We start from the raw sequence: 18,570 nt of genomic DNA on the forward strand, positions 1-18,570 counted from the left end.
ATCTTATAAATATGTTAGAAACAATCGCAAGAAAGAAAAAAACATTTGAATTCTTATCTTGGGGTTCATTTCACCTAACATCAACTTATCTGACTTTTTTTTTTTTTTTTGCCGGTCATGGGGCCTGAACTCTGGGTCTAGGCGCTGTCCCTCAGCTCTTCAGCTCAAGGCTAACGCTCTACCACTGGAGCCACAGCGCCACTTCCTGCTTTTTCTGTTTATGTGGTGCTGAGGAATCGAACCCAGGGCCTCCTGCTTGCAAGGCATGCACTCTACCGCTGAGCCACCTTCCCAGCCCCTTATCTGACTTTTCTGCTTGTCTCAGACATATACTAGTTATTGCAAATAAGGGAAACTATGGGGCCTATTTTCTTTGGGCCTGGCTTACTTCACTTAATACAATTTTTTCCAAGTCTTTCCATTTCATAGGCTAATTTTTAGTGAAAACATGTTAATGTTATTATTGCTTTGCACAGAAAATATACTACTTATATTTCCACCAAGAGTATACAAAAATTCCAATCAACCCACACCTTCACTAATACTGTTTGTTTTTATAGTAGCGATCTCAATGGGTGATAATTATGTGAAGAATATTCTTTTGTAAAAAGCCTGGTAATTCCTGTATGAGATTGTGATTAATTCTTAAATGGTTGTGATCAATTTCTTCCCTCTTCCCACTCATGTGTCCCCTATGGAAATGGGGATGTTCCTCCACCACATTCAATCTGAGATGATCTTTGATTGTGTCAACCAGTAGAATGTGGTCAAAGGGCCTGTGTCAGTGCCAGGTGTCAATTCATAAAGGCTTGAAATTTTCACTTCCTACTTCCCAAGCTGCCATATCAAAAGAGCAAGTTATTTTACTTGAAAGAAAGACCACAGAGAGGACCTGAAGTGTTAGAAGTATGTGTCAAAGAAGCCACTGTCACATATACTTAATGTTGAGCCTACATAGAGCTTCAGTTCCAGCAGCTGCCTGTCTGCCACACATGAGAGACCACGGGGTAAGCCTGCCCTGACCAGCTCCATCAGCTCACACTACAAGAGACAGAATAAGGTGTGGTCTTCAGCCACAAAGCCTTGTTGCTATTGGTTAAACAGCAACACAAAACAGAGACATGTGAGGCTCAACATTCAAGATGAGGCAAGAAGCCAAACAAAATATGTCCCACGAATAAATTTTTATCTCAGTATTTCTTTCTCTATATTCAGCTCGACTGATTTTTCTCCAGTTGTTTTATCTATCACTTCACTAGAGAATATGCATTATTACCATAACCTTCAGTCTTATGAATGTATGTCTGCACACACTTTTTTCATGCTTATTAGTAAATGTGCTATAGAAATATACACAACTCACAAAGCGTCTGACACTTTGTAGCATCAAGATTGCAGAATTAATAGTGGGGAATCCCAATGGAGATCACCAAATTTCACATATCAGTGATTTATTGGGCAACGAGAACACACCATCCGATACATGCTCTTCTTCTTTGTTGTATGGGAGGATACTAACAGAACTCATCCTATTGCACACTAGAAATATACAACATGATCATCTGTTCTCTCTCTTCCTAGAGAAAACATCCTGCATGGTAACTTACTACATGGCTTCCAAATCTATCTTCTGCCATCATTAGCAGACAGACCCAGCACAGAAATCACAGACATATTTAAGTTCCTGGATTCATAGCCCAGCTTCTAAAAATCCCTCTTAGACTCTACATGTGGATTTCACTATCTGGATCTTTGTCCAACAATAAAAAGTGGTATGTAGGGAAAAGAATGCACAAAAAGATGTATTAATAACATGTTAGGCTTTTTTTCATATGCTGGTAGGTGATCTCCTAGTCTAAAGATATAGATACTTTTCTTTACTCCAGCATTTTCTGCAACTCAGAAAATGCCACCAGCAATCATCCAGTTGTTTAATCTACAATCCAAGTGACATCCTGATCTTTTATAGGGGTTTGTTTTTTTATTTTTGGTTGGTTGTTGCAGCTGAACTCTATGCCTGGGCGCTGTCCCTCAGCTCTTCAACTCAAGGCTAGTGCGCTACCACTTGGGCCACAGGGGCACTTCTGGCTTTTTTCTGCTTATGTGGTGCTGAGAAATCGAACCCAGGGCCCTCATGCATTCGAGGCAAGCGCTCTACCACTGAGCCACCTTCCCAGCCTCCATCCTGATCTTTTGACATCATACTTTGCATCTACTGGACAGTGGAGTTCTGTTGTAACTCTAAAGCTATTCACTCATATGCTTTGAAGGGGAACAATTAAATAAAATGGTAGAGTTTAGGAATTATGTCTCAATAAAGGTGATGTTGAAAAATTTAGAAATACATTTAAACGCTTTCCATCTCTCTTCCTCTCGGCACTATTGTCATTCTCATTAATATCTCTGTCTTCTCTTGCCTTTATTAACATCCTTCTATATTAACATCTTAACATTCTTACGCTCTGCTAAGCTCTTACCCTTTTATGGCCTATTTCTACAAAATGACTCTCTACAATCATCATCCCTAACATGTTTTTCTGGCTCAAAACCCAGCCATTTCTTAAAACATGCCAAGTCCATTCCTGCCTTAAGAATGATGTGTTAGCAGTAGCTGCTTCTTCCCTCCCCCCTGTACCCCCTGGCCCCACAGAAATGCACCTCCCAGATTATTCATATCTGTTTGTGTTTTTTCATTAGAGACTATTATATATCATACATCCCTTCACCCAATTTATTATTTATCCCTTTAACCTGATCTATCTTTTCTGTGTGGCATTCATCGCTGAATGACCCCATTTGACTTCTGCAGGTGTTCAGCTGTATGAATGGAGAGGCTCTGTCATCTCCAGCACTTAACAAAACACCTGACAGGTACGCAGTAAATACTGTGCAGGGCTGAATGAATGTGAGTGATGAATAATGAATGGATAAATGCATGAATATATTGTGAAACACTTGTGTTTGCTAATTTTACCAGCCCTGTCTGCCTGACAACATTGCCCAAATCACCCCACAACTTCGTGTAGCTTACTTATACACTAGAGGATTATATTCCTCTTTCTACCCCCCCTAGTAGGTTTGTGGGTTACAAACCTACTAGTTAATTTCCAGACAACAGCCATTTCACACCAGATGGAATAAAAATGTTAATATAACAACAAAAAAGGCCTAATTTGGCCAGGTGCCAGTGGCTCACACCTGTAATCTTAGCTACTCAGGAGGCTGAGACCTAAGGATCGCAGTTCAAAGCCAGCCTGGGCAGGAAAATCCATGAGACTCTTATCTCCAATAAACAACCAGAAAACAAGAAGTGGCGCTGTGGCTCTCTTCTCACTGAAAGGACACTTACCCCAATTAACAAGCTCCAGTCCCCCCTACCCCCACCCCACCCCCCACAAATGTTTCTAAAGTGATCAGTCATGAAGCTCAATATATATTCCCCAATCCTAATAACTGTTGTATGTGAATATTTGACTGTTGTAGTGCTAGACCTCAAATATACTAAAAGTGAGGGTGATAGACTTGCTGGAGAGGCCCTTCTGCTTCTGTTTACCTTGACTGGTGATGCGTCCATGCTTTTTATGTTTTTATAAAGCAATTGTGGCTTTTCAATAATAAAAACACTCCTTTTTTATGTCAAGATTGACATTAAATGACACGCTCCTTATTTCTCCCCTGGTAAGAGCTACCTTACATCACACCTACCTACTCTCTGGTGACCTCTACTGAGTACATGTCTCCCCCTGCCTTCCTTGCATGGCCTACGTCCATTTTCCTTTTAGATCACTTCCTCACTGAAGTCCTGATTCCAGCCTCCTAACTATGCCTCTCTCCTACCCTATAGGAGGATAGACCCCAAGGCTGCCTTTTGCCATTATTGTCCTCTGAGACTCCCATGCATCTCTTAGTCAGGGAGGAGTTCCATCTGGCTATTTCTTTAAACACAACCACCACAATCCTGGACTCAACTCCTATAGATCTCTGTGTCTACTCAGCTTGTCAGTCTAAAACTTTTCAAGGTTGGCACAGGTAATATTGTCTTATTTCACAACTCTGACCTCTTTCTTATTCTTCTACTTCTGTGTATGGTATCATCATTGTCTAACTCTTTTTCCAGTCTTATTTCTTTTTTGGGGGAGGGGTCAGTTGTAGGGCTTGAACTTAGGGTCTGGGCACAAGACTAGTGCTCTACCACTTTGCACCACTTCTGGTTTTCTGGTGATTAAATGGAAATAAGAGTCTCATGGACTTTCCTGCCTGGGCTGGCTTCAAACCACAATCTTCAGATTTCAGCCTCCTGAATAGCTAGGATTACAGGCATGAGCCTAGCTTCCGACTCTAAATCTTTTTCTATTGCTCTGTTTCTCTCTCTCTTTCCTATATTCCCTTCTCCCATCTGTTTTTAAAACTCTATTGATTTCCTTTGCAGATTGTATGTGTCTTATGCCCTGTTCATATTTGTTACTATCCTGGTTCTAGTTGTAATGGCAATGACTTTTGACTCTTTAAAATCTCATAAATATCTTGAACTTGTCTAATTTCCAAAACCTCCAGTGGCTTGTCTGTTAAATAAACTCTAAATTCCTATACTTGGAATAGAAGACACTATCATGTCTTTGTAGGGTACCTGACCTTCTTCCTAAAATGGACTTTTTGCCTCTTATTGAGTATATTTTAATGTTTTTATATTAGCATTTTCTTCAATTTCCTCTCACAAAATATTATCAGGGTTTGCGGGGGGAGGTTGAGAGGTTTTTTTTAGTACTGATCCTGGAGCTTGAACTCAGGGCTTGAGGGCTATCCCTGAGCTTCTGTGCTTAAAATTAGTGCTCTACCATTTGAGCCATAGCTCTACTCTGCTTTTTTGGTAGTTAATTAGAGATAAGAGCCTCACAGACTTTCCTGTCCATGCGGGCTTTGAATTGTGATCCTCAGACTCCTAAGTAGCTAGCGTTACAGATGTGAGACCCCAGTAACAACTGTCTAAAATCTTACTGGTTATACAACCTACCCCTATAATAATACATTGCTTTTATGTCATGCTCAAAATTGTAGCTATTTGAGAATGGCTGGCTCTTCAACTATGTCCTAAACTCCTTAAAATGAAATGACTTTTCTAGTAGATCATTATTATTATTATTATTCTCAAATATTTACTGCCTTCCTCATGGAAGAATTATATCTTGCCCACCACTCTACTAATAGAGTTAGTGAAGATTTGACTTCCAGACTACTTGTGGACAAATGAAATTTGAGCAGAGCTGATATAATACTATTTCTGATCCATCATGTACCTCTGTCATCTTTCCTGTTCCCCAACATTGATAGGCTTATTATCCCAATTGTTTGCTGTTCCTCCTTGGAGATTGCAGAATGAAAAAGGAGAGCAAAGCTGTATCTCACTCAATACAGACATTAACATCCCATGAGAAGGAAACCATTAAGTCTTAAGTGACTAAAATCTGGGGATTACACTATGAGGAACTAATTTGTTCAACCAAGTCAATGAGTACTCATTCAACATTCATTCCATAATGATAAGAATATCCTCTAGGCCAAGACTAGGGGAATATGAAAAAAAATGGTAAAGCAGTTCCCTTAGTTTTGAATAATAACATAACACATGTTTTTGAGTTGCTACAATACAAAGCAACATATCATAAATCTGATGAGAGAATTGGAAAGAAAGGGTTTCTAAATTTCAGGAAAGAGAGAACTCACATTATACTGAAGAAATCTGAAAAGGATACAAGAAAGAGATGTGATTTCTTCCTCCTGCCTGGAGCACAGAGAAACAAATTAATAAGGCAGAAATAAATGAACAGCTAGTTGTAGTCAATATACGCTGACATTTCTCTGTTAATGAAATCACTTAATCTGCCACCCTAGGACAAGTGAAATGTTCCAGGGTAAAATGTAATGGGACTGAAGTAACATCTGAGTGGGTGAATTCGCTTTAACCAGATCCCATGGTGGGGAAAAAAAATCTTACTCATCGACCCTGGAATCTTTTAAGCTCCAATTATTTCTGGTTAGTCATGTGGCTTTTCATATGATCAACTGCTTTTGGCAGACTTCTGAAACAAGTTTATCTCACAGTCAGCAAGCAATGGCTTCCTATTTTCAGTTTTATGCTTGATGGGAAGCATCAAGCAAAACCTTTGGGGTTCATAGTTTCTAGTTCCCTTGGGCCAAGAGAGAACTCGGGTCAGGCATCAGCATGCCTTTGCACATCCATTTCTCCACAGCAGGCAGCCCTCACCACCCTAAATAACCTAGAACAGAATTTTTAGCAGAAAAAAATTCCCTCCCTAACATTGACATATGCTGCTAAGATGATTCAAGTGATAAATGCCCTTTTCCTGGGTTCATAATTACAAATTCAGGATTTTAATTTGAATAGCATAATCACTCACTCAATACTGCAGACAGGAGGATGGAAAGAGCCAGAATAAACTCTTGCCCTAGCTTTTACCTAATCTAGATTGGGCAACGGGGCAAAGTATCTGTCTTTGAGAACTCTTCAGCTCTGAAGTTCTGTGAGTCTGCGAAATGACGCAGATTGCAAAAGATTTACCTGTGGAAAGTGAATAGACTACTCTCACTTGCATATTTTTCCAAATAACAGTGGACTTAAGGATCTTGCTCCTCTGCCTGAGGAGTTTTCTAACTAAGCGGGACAAGCAGGCTTAGTGAAATGCTAGCCCCCAGAGTTACCACAAAATGACAAGAGAAATCTCACATGCCTGTGAGTCCATGCTTTAGGAATACCCAATAATACCAATACGGTCAGATTTGTTTCTCCCTCCCTCCCTCTCCACCACCTTTCTCTGTTGCTGTGTCTCTGTCTCTGTCTGCCTCTCTGTCTCTCTGTCTCAGTCTCTCTCTCTCTGTCTCTCTGTCTCAGTCTCTGTCTCTCTCTCTCTGTCTCTCTGTCTCTCTGTCTCTCTCTCTCTCTCTGGCAGTAATGGGGTTTGAACTTGTGACTTGTGGCCAGGCAGGTGTTCTTCCCCTTGACCCACACCTCCTACAGTGGTCTCTCCCACCTTTTAAGCAGGGATCATATTTTTTTTTGGATCCAGTCATGGGGCCTGAACTCTGGACCTGGGCGCTGTCCCTCAGCTCTTCAGCTCAGGCTAGCACTCTACCACTTGAGCCACAGTGCCACTTCTGGCTTTTTTTTTCTGCTCATGTGGTGCTGAGGAATCGAACCCAGGGCCTCATGCATGCAAGGCAAGCCCTCTACCACTGAGCCACCTTCCCAGCCCAGGGATCACATTTTTAAGGATGAAGGCAGCAAGCCTAGTGAGGAATCCCAGTTCAAACTTGCTCCCAAACATAGCCATTTTTCTGACTTTAGACAAGCCTCGCTTTCTCTGTCTCTCTGCCTCAGTTTCAAAGATTTACAACAACAACCTTGCCAGCCTGTCCTAGTTACTTCATAGATATGGAACTGCTGGAGGCCCGTGTTAGTTTCTTCTTCTCAGAAGAGCTCCTCTTCAGCTCATTGAAGTTCCTGTCTTGAATACTATTTTTCTTTTTGCTTTATCTTCAGTTGATATGCATTTCCCTTTGTTTCATGTTTCATAGGAAGCTAAGGAACCACACAGGCAAACTTTTGGACAGTCAAGATGAAGCATGCGCCAGGTCATGGGTGTGGACCATACCTACTTTTAGGCATACTGGCAAACCGTGTCATCTCTCAGCAGCCACAAAATTTCCTTTGGCCCATGCCCTTAGTTCTGAAATTCCCTAACTACAGACATGGCGTATTTCCTGGCTCTCACATCCCCCACAGTTACCCTAGGAGCTCCTAGTCTGGAAGTTGCCCTTCTTATCTTGTTCCAGTACCCTCCTCACTCCCTCATCAACTAAACCAGAAGAGCCATTTCTGTCCCTGCAGGGTACTTTCAAGTTGGGGAGGGTATAGGGGTAGAAGAATGAATGGAGGAAGGGAGTCGAATGCAGGCAAGAATGCATTGTATGCACCTCAGAATTGAGAAAAAATAAGGGAAGGGGTGGAAGGGTGAAGATGTTAAAGGGATGACACAGATTAAGATGCATCATATACACAAACTGCTGTGGTAAATGGCAAGAAAAAAAATCGATATATATCCTAAAAATTAAGAAAAGTGAGAGAAGGGGCAGGTTTGGAGGGTGCAAATGTTGAAAGGGATAACAAAGGAAAAGAAAGATAGGCAAATGCACTCAACTAACTTGTACAAAGATGAAGTCTCTGACCTTCCCAACAGCAATGCCACGCCCTTCTTTCCACAGCCCTGAGTCTTACAGGTAGCTAAAGCTTTTATTTCTTTGTCAGTCATGGGATTTGAACTTAGGGCTTGGGCACTTTCCCTGAGCTCTTTGGCTCAAGGCTCATGTTCTAGCACTTAACCCACCGCTCCACTTCTGGTTTGGGGGTGGTTAATTGGAGATAAGAGTCTCATTGACTTTTCTGCCAGATGGCTTTAAACTGCAATCCTCAGATCTCAGCCTCTTGAGTAGCTAGGATTCTAGGCATGAGCCACCAGCATCCAGCTTGAAACATTTTAAAAATATAATTTTATTCTTACTATTAAGGTGTGGTACAGAGAGGTTACCATCTCATAAGTCAGATAATGCGTACAATTCTTTTTGTACAATGTCACCCCTCCCTTTGCTTTCTCCAAGTTTTTCCCTCTTATCCCCGCCCACAGGATGCAGAGAGCCAAAACGTTTAGTAAACAAAATAACCCCAGCAACCACTTCATGCCCTCCAATAGCCCACAGAAACAGAGACCCATAAAATACCTGGGAAGTTATGGCACCAAGTGGTTAAACAGCACATGAAAATTCCATTCATTCATGCACACATTCAGCTAGTATTTATTGAAGGGTTACTCTGAGCCAGATAACATACGGGTCAACAAGACACTGTGGTGTCTACAAATCACCAGAACTACAATCTAGTGGTGAGGAGAGGAAGGGGAGGTGAGAGAAGAATGTATTACAAGAGACAGAGGGCAACAAGAAGGAAGAGAGTGGGAGGGATGGAGGGAAGGAAAGAAGGAGGGAGGAAGGAAGAAGGGAGGAATCTGGGTATAGCAAGGTACCCTGGGTAGCAGGGCTTGCCACAGACACCTGTGGATGAATATACAGCAGAAGGTACTGTACCTTAAGAGGCAGAGCAGAGCCAAAATTGGGGTTGAATATTGAAGATCAGCCAGCCCTCTTCACTCTCCGTGTTCTTCATGCCAGACTCATTCATGAAGCAAACAGCACCGACATTAGGATGTTTCCCTCTGTCAACAGTCTGACTTCATTTTGACCTCCAATTCTCTCTCTTACAGGTTGGACAGGTTGTTTAATTTTGAACATCAGGCATTTCATCTGTAAAATGCAGATAAAAGAACACAATGCCCTGAGATTTGAGACTGTCTTACCCAAGGAGACAGAGAGCTTACCTGAAGCAAATTTGCAAGTAAACATAACATGAATACACATGATTGTCCAGGTCTCAAAAGGAGCCTACATTTTTCTTTTGTATCAGGAAATAATGAGACTGGTCCTTTCTGTCTGGGCGCATGTGGACTGTCTCTTCTTGGTGACCATCAGTGCTGGAGCTGGACAGCCTAAGAACAGAAATAGTGACCATAAGCAGTGTGCCAGTGGTTCACACATGTAATCCTAGCTAGTATGGAAGCTGAGATCTGAGGATCAAGATTCAAAGCCATCTCAAAGTCTATGAGACTCTTATCTCCAATAAAAACCACCAGAAAACCGGAAGTGGTGCTGTGGCTCAAGTGGTAGAACACTAGCCTTGAGCTGAAGAGCTGAGGGACAGAGCCCAGGCCCAGAGTTCAAGCTACACAACTGACAAAAATAGTAATAATAAAATAGTGACCATGTAATATAAAGAGTTTATACAGCTTGTTATGTAGGTATTGCCAGGAGCAACATTTGAGCAAGAACTTTTGCTAGACACCCCCAAGGAGGGCTTTATAAACCTGTTCTTCTGTCCTTACTACCAGAAACTTGTCTTCCAAATCACCCAGAGAAGTGAGAATTTGTAATCTGTTAAAAAAAAACTCATTTTAATCTTTAATAAGTATTACAGTTATTTTGCTTCCCCTCCCCTCCCTTTTCAATTTATCTAAATATAGCCAAAGCTCAAATTTCTGGGCCAGGGATGCAGCTTGCTAAGATATCCTAATAGATGGTATGATTTTTGTTTGAATTTTGTATATGATATAGCAGGGCTGGTGGCCCTAGATGGATTTGTCAGACAGTATTCTCAGATACAGATATTGAATGCGTTTTCTTCTAGAAGCCCATGTTCTTCCCTGAGTACAGTGCACAGATAGAGGCCCCGATTCATCATGTAGGCAGGAAAATTGGGGGGAGGGGGAAGGAAATGAAAGGCTGTCATCTGTATCATCATTTCAGCACTCAGCCCTAAGCAGTCGGGAAAAGTGTCACTCAGAACAGCTCTGCAATTGCCTGAGCTGCATCCATGTCATCAGCTGCACAATACCACCATCTAGATCTTGAGGGAATGCTCTCCTCTTCTGTCACTGTTCCCCCTTTCTCCCAGGGGAAACACGATGGATGTTTGTTTGAACTCAAGGGAAACCGGTCGCAAGCGTGATCGAAGATTGCTTTCTCTTTGCCCAGGATCCACTTCATCGCTTGCATGAGTCAAGCCAGGTGCATCGAGAGCACTCTACCATGTCTTTCATTCGGCCCTCATGGCAAAAGTCCTGGGAGGTGGCAGCTATTATTCCTATCTCCATTTTACAGGTTGGGCCGATGACTTAACCTTGAAACATAAGCCGAATTGCTCTGAACAGAGCAGAGAATTCCTTTCTACGAACATTCTCATCCACCTGCATTCAGATTCCTCTGTTTTTGAGGGAAGGCCATACAGGGTAGTCTGGAATCATAATATGATCCAGAAGGAGCACTTCATAGAGACAGAGGCTGCTTCTGTTCTGTTTCTTCAGGACTGGTCACTCAGCCTCTAGGGTTGTAACAGTCAGAATTTACACACTGGTAGCCAAGTAATTTGATCAACTCCGGGGGCGCCATTCTGGGGCAGTTACTTTACCCTCACAACTAATGTTCTGTCCTCAAGCCTACCTATGGAGTTTTATTGACTGACACATTGAATTCATGAATAACAAAGAAAAGAGAGCTACCTTTTCCCTGAAAGTGTTCCTCCTCACGTGCACTTCTTACCTTTATTTTTGTCTCTTGCCTTCTTCATTCAAAACAAAAAGGGCCAAATGTGCTACTTCTGTCCCTAGTCTCCTTACTCAGTCTGAGTCATCTCTCTATGGCCAGGCCTGGTCATGGCCTTTCTTTTCATGAAAGCCTCTGATGGCTCTTCATGGTCAATGGAAAGAACAAAACTCTAAGACCCACAGTGATTCACCGGCTCTGCCCAGTTACCTTCGTTCATGCTCTCTCCTTCTCTGCACACCAGCTATCCTCTGTGTGATTTCTCTCTTGCCACCACACCACTATAAATAATTGCCAGGAATTTTGTGGAATTTCAGTACTGGATTTTTTTTGTCATTATTACACTGGGGTCTTGGGTTTGGGTAAAGTACCATTATCTTTGCTAATTGATCACTGCTATTAACATGATATGACATTAATGTTGACCTCATTCTCCTGGCTGAGGTAGCATTTGTGTATTCTCATCTATAAAGCCCTTCTCCCTCTTCTGTGTTTCCTTGAAAGGAAACTCCTATTATATCTGATACCCGAGAGATGGGGCGAATTCCCCCATCTCTTTGGTATTGAGTTCAACTTTAAAATAAAAAAAAAAATTGTTCTCTTGAATAGCGATTTTTAGAAACCCACTGGTTTCTAAAGACTCAGCTTAGTCTTGGTGGATTGTTTTGATGTCGAATAGTCATAAAACTAATAAGAGAAAAAAGGACAATAATTTGATTCAGTTTTTAAATTATTTTCTAGGGTATATCTTCTAACCTAGGATTATTTGATACAGTGCTAACCTGGAGTTTATAATCTTTATTTTTATTTACAAAAAATAAAGGGGAAAATCTATTCTTTAGAAAGAGAAGAAGAGAAGCAGAAGACTTTCTTGAAATGTCAATGAGTCATTAGTAGAAAGTGGAAATTAGCCAGGTGCTGGTGGCTCATGCCTATAATCCTAGCTACTCAGGAGTCTGAGATCTGAGGAACATAGTGGAAAGCCAGTAGGGACAGGAAAGTTCATAAGACTTGGATCTCCAATTAACCACAAAAAAAAATTAAGGGGCTAGGAGGGTGGCTCAGTGGTAGAGTGCTTGCCTTGCATGCATGAGGCCCTGGATTCGATTCTTCAGCACCACATAAGCAGGAAAAGATGGAAGTGGCACTGTGGCTCAAATGGTAGAGCGCTAGCCTTGAGCTGAAGAGCTGAGGGACAGCGCCCAGGCCCAAAGTTCAGGCCCCACGACCGATTAAAAAAACAAAAACAAAAAAATTAAATGGGGCTAAGTAGTATAGTGCATGCCTGCCTTTAGCAAAAAAAAAAAAAAAAAAAAGCTAAAAGACAGGACTATGACCTGAGTTCAAGCCCTAGTAATGGCACAAACAAAAAGAAAGGTGAAAATTATTGACAAATGAGACTATTTGGCTTTTGCATATCTGTATAGGAAGAAATCATAATGGAATTTTGTTCTAACCATTCAGAGACAAATCAATACACTTTGGAGAATGTGATCTCGACCCCCAAGCTCCACTTATTCAAGTTTACACTTGAATGCAATGATCCAAGCAGAAAGAGTCACTTGTCTAGGGAACTAGTAAAGTTTGTTCTTTGGTTAAAATACAAAGTCAAGAATTTGTCACTGCCTCGTGTTAGATTCAGACAAATTATTCTGTTCTTGAATTGATAAGTCTTTAGAGTAAATATCTCTTCACAAAGCATATTGAGTTCATAAAAGCTTTTCTGTTTAAAAGACAGAAACATCTAATGCAAAGAAAAGCATCCTCCCACAAAATCATCTTAACGATTTGCAACAAAATCACACCCAGCTGGTGACTAGTCCATCACTGAATTTAATTGCTTTTCTTCCCAGGGTAATAATATGGATAGATACAGGCTAAGTCTAGAGCCTTTAAATTTTACAGTAAGCTTTTTATCTCTAAGCATTCCTAACAAGAAAACAGTTAAGACATGGTTCAATGGCCTGAACTTGGTTCTTGGAATCTCCCTAATAGTGCTTTCCCTCGGACAGAATTTCCCTGAGAACAAAAGAACAAATAAGAACATGAAGTCAGACTTTATTTTGGAATATCTGTATTGGCAAGCTTCATCACACAAAATGTGCCTTAAAGTTGAACTTTGGCAATGTGGACTAAATGGTTTTTAGTAAGTTAAAAATGTGAAATGTTGGGTGACATTGTCCAAAGAAAAAGAAATGTCCTGTACTCATTACCAGACTTATGAAACCCCTCTGCACAATACCTTAATAACAATAATATACATATATATTTAAGTCTGTGAAAAGTAGAATGAATGCCTAAGGAGCTCTAACTTAGTCATTTTATTTATTTTTCAAGTAACCACCTCTGAAACATGTCTGGCTGATGACTGCTCCACATCTGAACAGGTGGTATAGATGATTTAGATGATACAAACTGTTTGATATGTTGAGCCAACAGTAGCAGAGGTGTGATTTTAATTCTTTTCTGCAAGAAGACTGTCCCTTGAAAACTGTACGCATCTGTATAAGCCAATATAAAACGAGACACACGGAGATAAGGCTAGAAAACTGGCATACTAAGTAGGGCTTCATTTTTGGTAAAATAGAGAACTCCGGAGTAAATGTCTAGACAGAGTTAGACACTAAATTTTAGTAGTCAATGCTAACTAGTGAAAATGTGAAGGATTTTTATTTTCCTCCTGTGCTTTATTATGCTTTTTGAATTTTTTCAAGAATAATTTTTTTAATCTTTATCTTTTTAATTTTAAAATAGATAATTTTAAATAAATCTTTTTTTAATATTTTTAAATTTTTTAAAGCTACATACAAGCATGCTTTTCTCTTTCCTGCTGGAACTTTCTTTCTCTTGTCATTCTATGAATGTAACATATTCTATGCTAGTGTATTATTTGCAACCAACTAGAAGGAATTCATCATCATGTTGATGGTATGGTATCTATGGATACTAGAACTGATTAGAGACCACATAAAAAAAAAAGAAAAAAAATCTCATTTGTTTTTTCCCCCTAGAAAAAATGTTAAAGGCCCCTGAAAGCTTATATAACATTCTGGAAACACTCCGAATTGTTGTATTTACAACATCTGTGTTATCACTGATGGTCATAAACACAATTTGGCCTTTTTCCAGGAGACAGACAAGTATTCAGGGTTCACTGATTAATTCTTGTAACTAACAGCCCTGAAATTTCCTGGAGCAGATAAAGTCTATTAGAAACCCTTGGATAGGACTGAATGGAAACTTGTGAATTTAACTGGCAAATAATCTCATATTCAAAAGCATCTCCAGTGCTTTGGACAGTTTGGGAACTATAACATAGACGAATTGGCTAGGTTCCCGTGGCTTATGCCTGTAATCAGAGATACTCAGGAGGCTGAAATCTGAGGACTATGGTTCAAAGTCAGTCTCAGCAAGAAAGTCCATGAGACTCTTCTCTCTAATTAATTACTCAAAAAAAAATGCCAGAAGTGGAGCTGTAGGTCAAGTGGTACAGTACTAGACTTGAGCAAAAAAAAGCTCAGAGACAGCACCCAGGCCCCAAGTTCAAGCTCTAGGACAGGTACACACCATACACACACACACACACACACACACACAGGATTTCTAGCTACACACTCTTAACAAGCATTGTGTTTGATGCTATAGGAGCCCAGGGAGGGATCCTGGTGGTCCCAAAGGAGGAGGATGCTCTTCACAGGCCCTTTGGCCGCTGCTTCTCAAGGTCAAGCTGCCTGGGTATGAGGAGCTCACAAAGCAGTAAGTAGGCAAGGAGACAATCAGAACCCACCAGAGTCAGCTAGACAGCCCTCCAGACACTGATAAAGTCATTGTATGCAGAAAACTATACTACAAACCATGAAAGTAGCCTTTTATATATAAAAGAGTTACCCAAAGAGCTGGTTAAAACAGATTCCTGGCTGGGCACCAGTGGTTTACCCCTGTAATCCTAGCTACTCAGGAGCCTGAGATCTGAGGATCACAGTTCAAAGCCAGCCTGGGTAAGAAAGTCCATGAGACTCTTAGCTCCAATTAATCACAGAAAAAGCTGGAAGTGGCACTGTGGCTCAAGTGGTAGAGTGCTAGCCTTGAGCAAAAGGAGCTCAGGGACAATACCCAGACCCAGAGTTCAAGCCCCAGTCCTTGGAGATGGGAGCCTGGGGAGAGGAAGACAGATTCCTAGATCCCACAGGCAAATATTTGAATTTGGCCAGTTAAGAGTGCACTCCAGAATCTGCATGCTCAGCAGATTCCCAGTTATTTATGATGCTGCTGGTCTACGGCTCCCATTTAGAGGATGAAGTCAGGTTATTCTGGCCTGAAATCCCATCTCCACCATGTCCATGTCTAAGATGTTAAACAACTCAATGAGTTCCCTGTTCAGTCCACTCCTCTGTGAAATGGGGTCATCCCAGATCCTGTCTCATAATGCTATTGGAAGGGTCAAGTCAGAGAAGGCTCCTGGCTCTACATTCAGTTCATATTTTATCCAGCACTTTGCGATGTCTCATCTAACCCTCCAGAAGTTAAGGAAGCTGAGGTACGGAAAGTTTGAGTGACTGTGTTATGATCCCACACCTAACGACCAGGGATGCTAGAATGTGGACCTTGGGCTTCCAGGAGGTCTCAGAACACTAGACTGACTCATTCCAAGGACAGCTTACAAGGACTGAACATTCACAGGCAGTCTCAAACTCATGATGTTCCTGTAGACAATAATGCAAAAACAAACCTGAAGAGGATACAGACCTCTGACCTAGCTTACTGACAACCAGGCTGCTTCTGCCAAAGGGAAAGAGAACACACTGTCCTTACCATTCGAAAGGGGAAGCCAAGGTCCTGTAGGATGAGGAAGCTGCTATAACCCTAAAAACAGAGATACTGGCCTTTACCTTATTTCTGGAGAAGACAAGGACCCCATGACACTAAATGCATTCCTTAATTCTCAAGAGCATACAAGAGGGGATATGGACACTCAAAATGCAAACTTCCCACAGGACGCTTGAGAGAGCAGAAAGTTGCTGTCCGAGCACTGCCTATATCTGATCTTCTGTAAAAGAAAAAAAAAGTTCTCTAATTTTACTTTAATGAAATGCACAGTTAGACATTTAAAGAAAGTAACCAGCCTTCTTTTCCCAGCTAATAGAAGGTGATGTCTTTTTTTTTTTTTTTGTAAAAATACTGGGAAGGGCACTGAATATTTGCCTTGCTGTGACAACAGGTCTACATGGACATCAAGAGAAAGAATGTTCATCTTGGTCTGCATTTTTCTTCCTTGAGAAACTGCAACACTGATCCTTAAGATGAGTGTTCTTCAAGGCATATCTGAAAGGAGCACTTGTTAAATTATTATTTTAAAGTAATTGTACAAAGAAGTTTCGGCTCAACATGTCAGCCTGTGAGTACACCGCATCTTCATCAACATTTTATATTAAGCAAAACTTCATGACATTCAAAAAAAATCCAGTAATACAGGATATCAGAAAACTGATTTGAGTTTCACTACATTGACAAATTACTTCAGAGAACTATTCTGATCAGTAAATTAATGTGTGTTCAGAGCCCAATACAGACCCTAACACATAAATATTGCCCCATATGTATGATAAATTAATTATTAATTAATACATGATCCTATGGGAAAGCCATGAGGTTCACAAACTGGTTCAGCTGTCAGTGACTTTGATGACTCTGAAGTAAGAAATATTCTCCATAAAGATGAAACAGATGAAGAATTGTAATTGTTGCCAATAAAAGGTTTTTCTGTATTCAGTAGGCCAGACCCAAAGAAACATAGGCTGCCTTGTTTCCCTTACTTGTTGTAACTAGAAAGTGCCTATAAATCTCCAAGCAAAAACACACTGGATGTGGTAAAAAAACAAAAAAAATACACTTGCACAGGATACATTATATAGGACTCTAGACATTCACACAGTGCATATGCTTAGGAGAAGATCACAACGGCTCAATAGCTATGTACACATGTTCATATAAAACGATGTTTATCGAAATGAACTCCAAGAAATGGAAGCAAGAGGTTTTATGTTGTTTTGCTTTTTGTATTTATTTTTCTCCTTTGTCGCTGTTTTTTTATTTCTGTACTTTTTGTCTTGTTTGTAAGTTTATCTGATTTAGGGAGGGGAAGGGGAAGCACAGAAATGGTAGGACAAAGGCTGAACCAATTCAGCAGTGATACTCACTAGACACTATGTTGGAAATGATCTATACAACTTGTGGTGGTGGGGAGTCGGAAGGAAGAAAACAAGGGAGGAGCTGACACTGTGTTCAAAAAGAAATATACTGATTACCTGACCTGTGTAACTGGAACTCTCGGTACCTCACCTTTACAATAAAAAATTTTTAAAGGAAAAAAAAATTTTACTAAACGTGGACAATGAAATTATGAAGAACTGAGTTTGGGTTTTGTTTGCTTTTGTTGTTGTTTTTCACATTGGTATACATAGTCTCTGAGAAACTTTTCAAAACTTTTCAAAATCATGGTCATTGACTTCAACTGTTCACATAAGATCACAGTAGGAAGCATTCGATGTGGTTTTTCCTGACTTTCCAGGCCATCCTGGAATGTGACCCAAATGTAGTGTAACAGCATTCACTCATCATTGTACCAGCTATTCATTGAATTCTGGGATTCCAAGCCAGCCTGGACAACAAAGAACAACCTGTCTCAAAATCAAGGAAAACATGAAACACTAGTGGCTCACACCTATAATCCTAGCTACTCAGGAGGTTGGGTTTGAGGATCACAGTTTGAAGCCAACCAGGGAAGAAAAGTTATCTCCAGCTGAACACCAAAATCAAAAAACAGAAGTAGAGCTGTGGCTTCAGTGGTAGGGTACCAGCCTTGAGCAAAAAAGCTATTGGACAGAAGAACATAGACCCTGGGTTCAAGCCCCAGTATATGAATCAGAGTTTTTAGTGTGTCTAGACATCTTACTGGCTTTTGAATGATCACTTTTACTAATACTTTTCATCAGCACAATAGAACCACCTTCTTCATAGTGCTAGGACCCAAAATATGTTTCAATACAATACTAGAAATATAAAATGAGGCAATTGTTGAAGTTGAATGGTAGAACTGTAATTCAGGGCGCACCTATAAGGACATTGTTGCATTCATTCTCTGCCTCCTTGTAGAAGTGAAGGCTCAGTAAATATGGGTGACAACCAACTGTGTATAAAACACAGCAGTGTTTGGGCTGGGAAGGTGGCTCAGCGGTAGAGTGCATGACTTGCAAGCATGAGGCCCTAGGTTCGATTCCTCAGCACCACATAAACAGAAAAAGCCGGAAGTGGCACTGTGGCTCCAGTGGTAGAGCGCTAGCCTTGAGCTGA

This window comes from Dipodomys ordii, unplaced genomic scaffold (genome assembly GCF_000151885.1).
Source record: "Dipodomys ordii isolate 6190 unplaced genomic scaffold, Dord_2.0 Scaffold139, whole genome shotgun sequence".
Taxonomy (NCBI): domain Eukaryota; kingdom Metazoa; phylum Chordata; class Mammalia; order Rodentia; family Heteromyidae; genus Dipodomys; species Dipodomys ordii.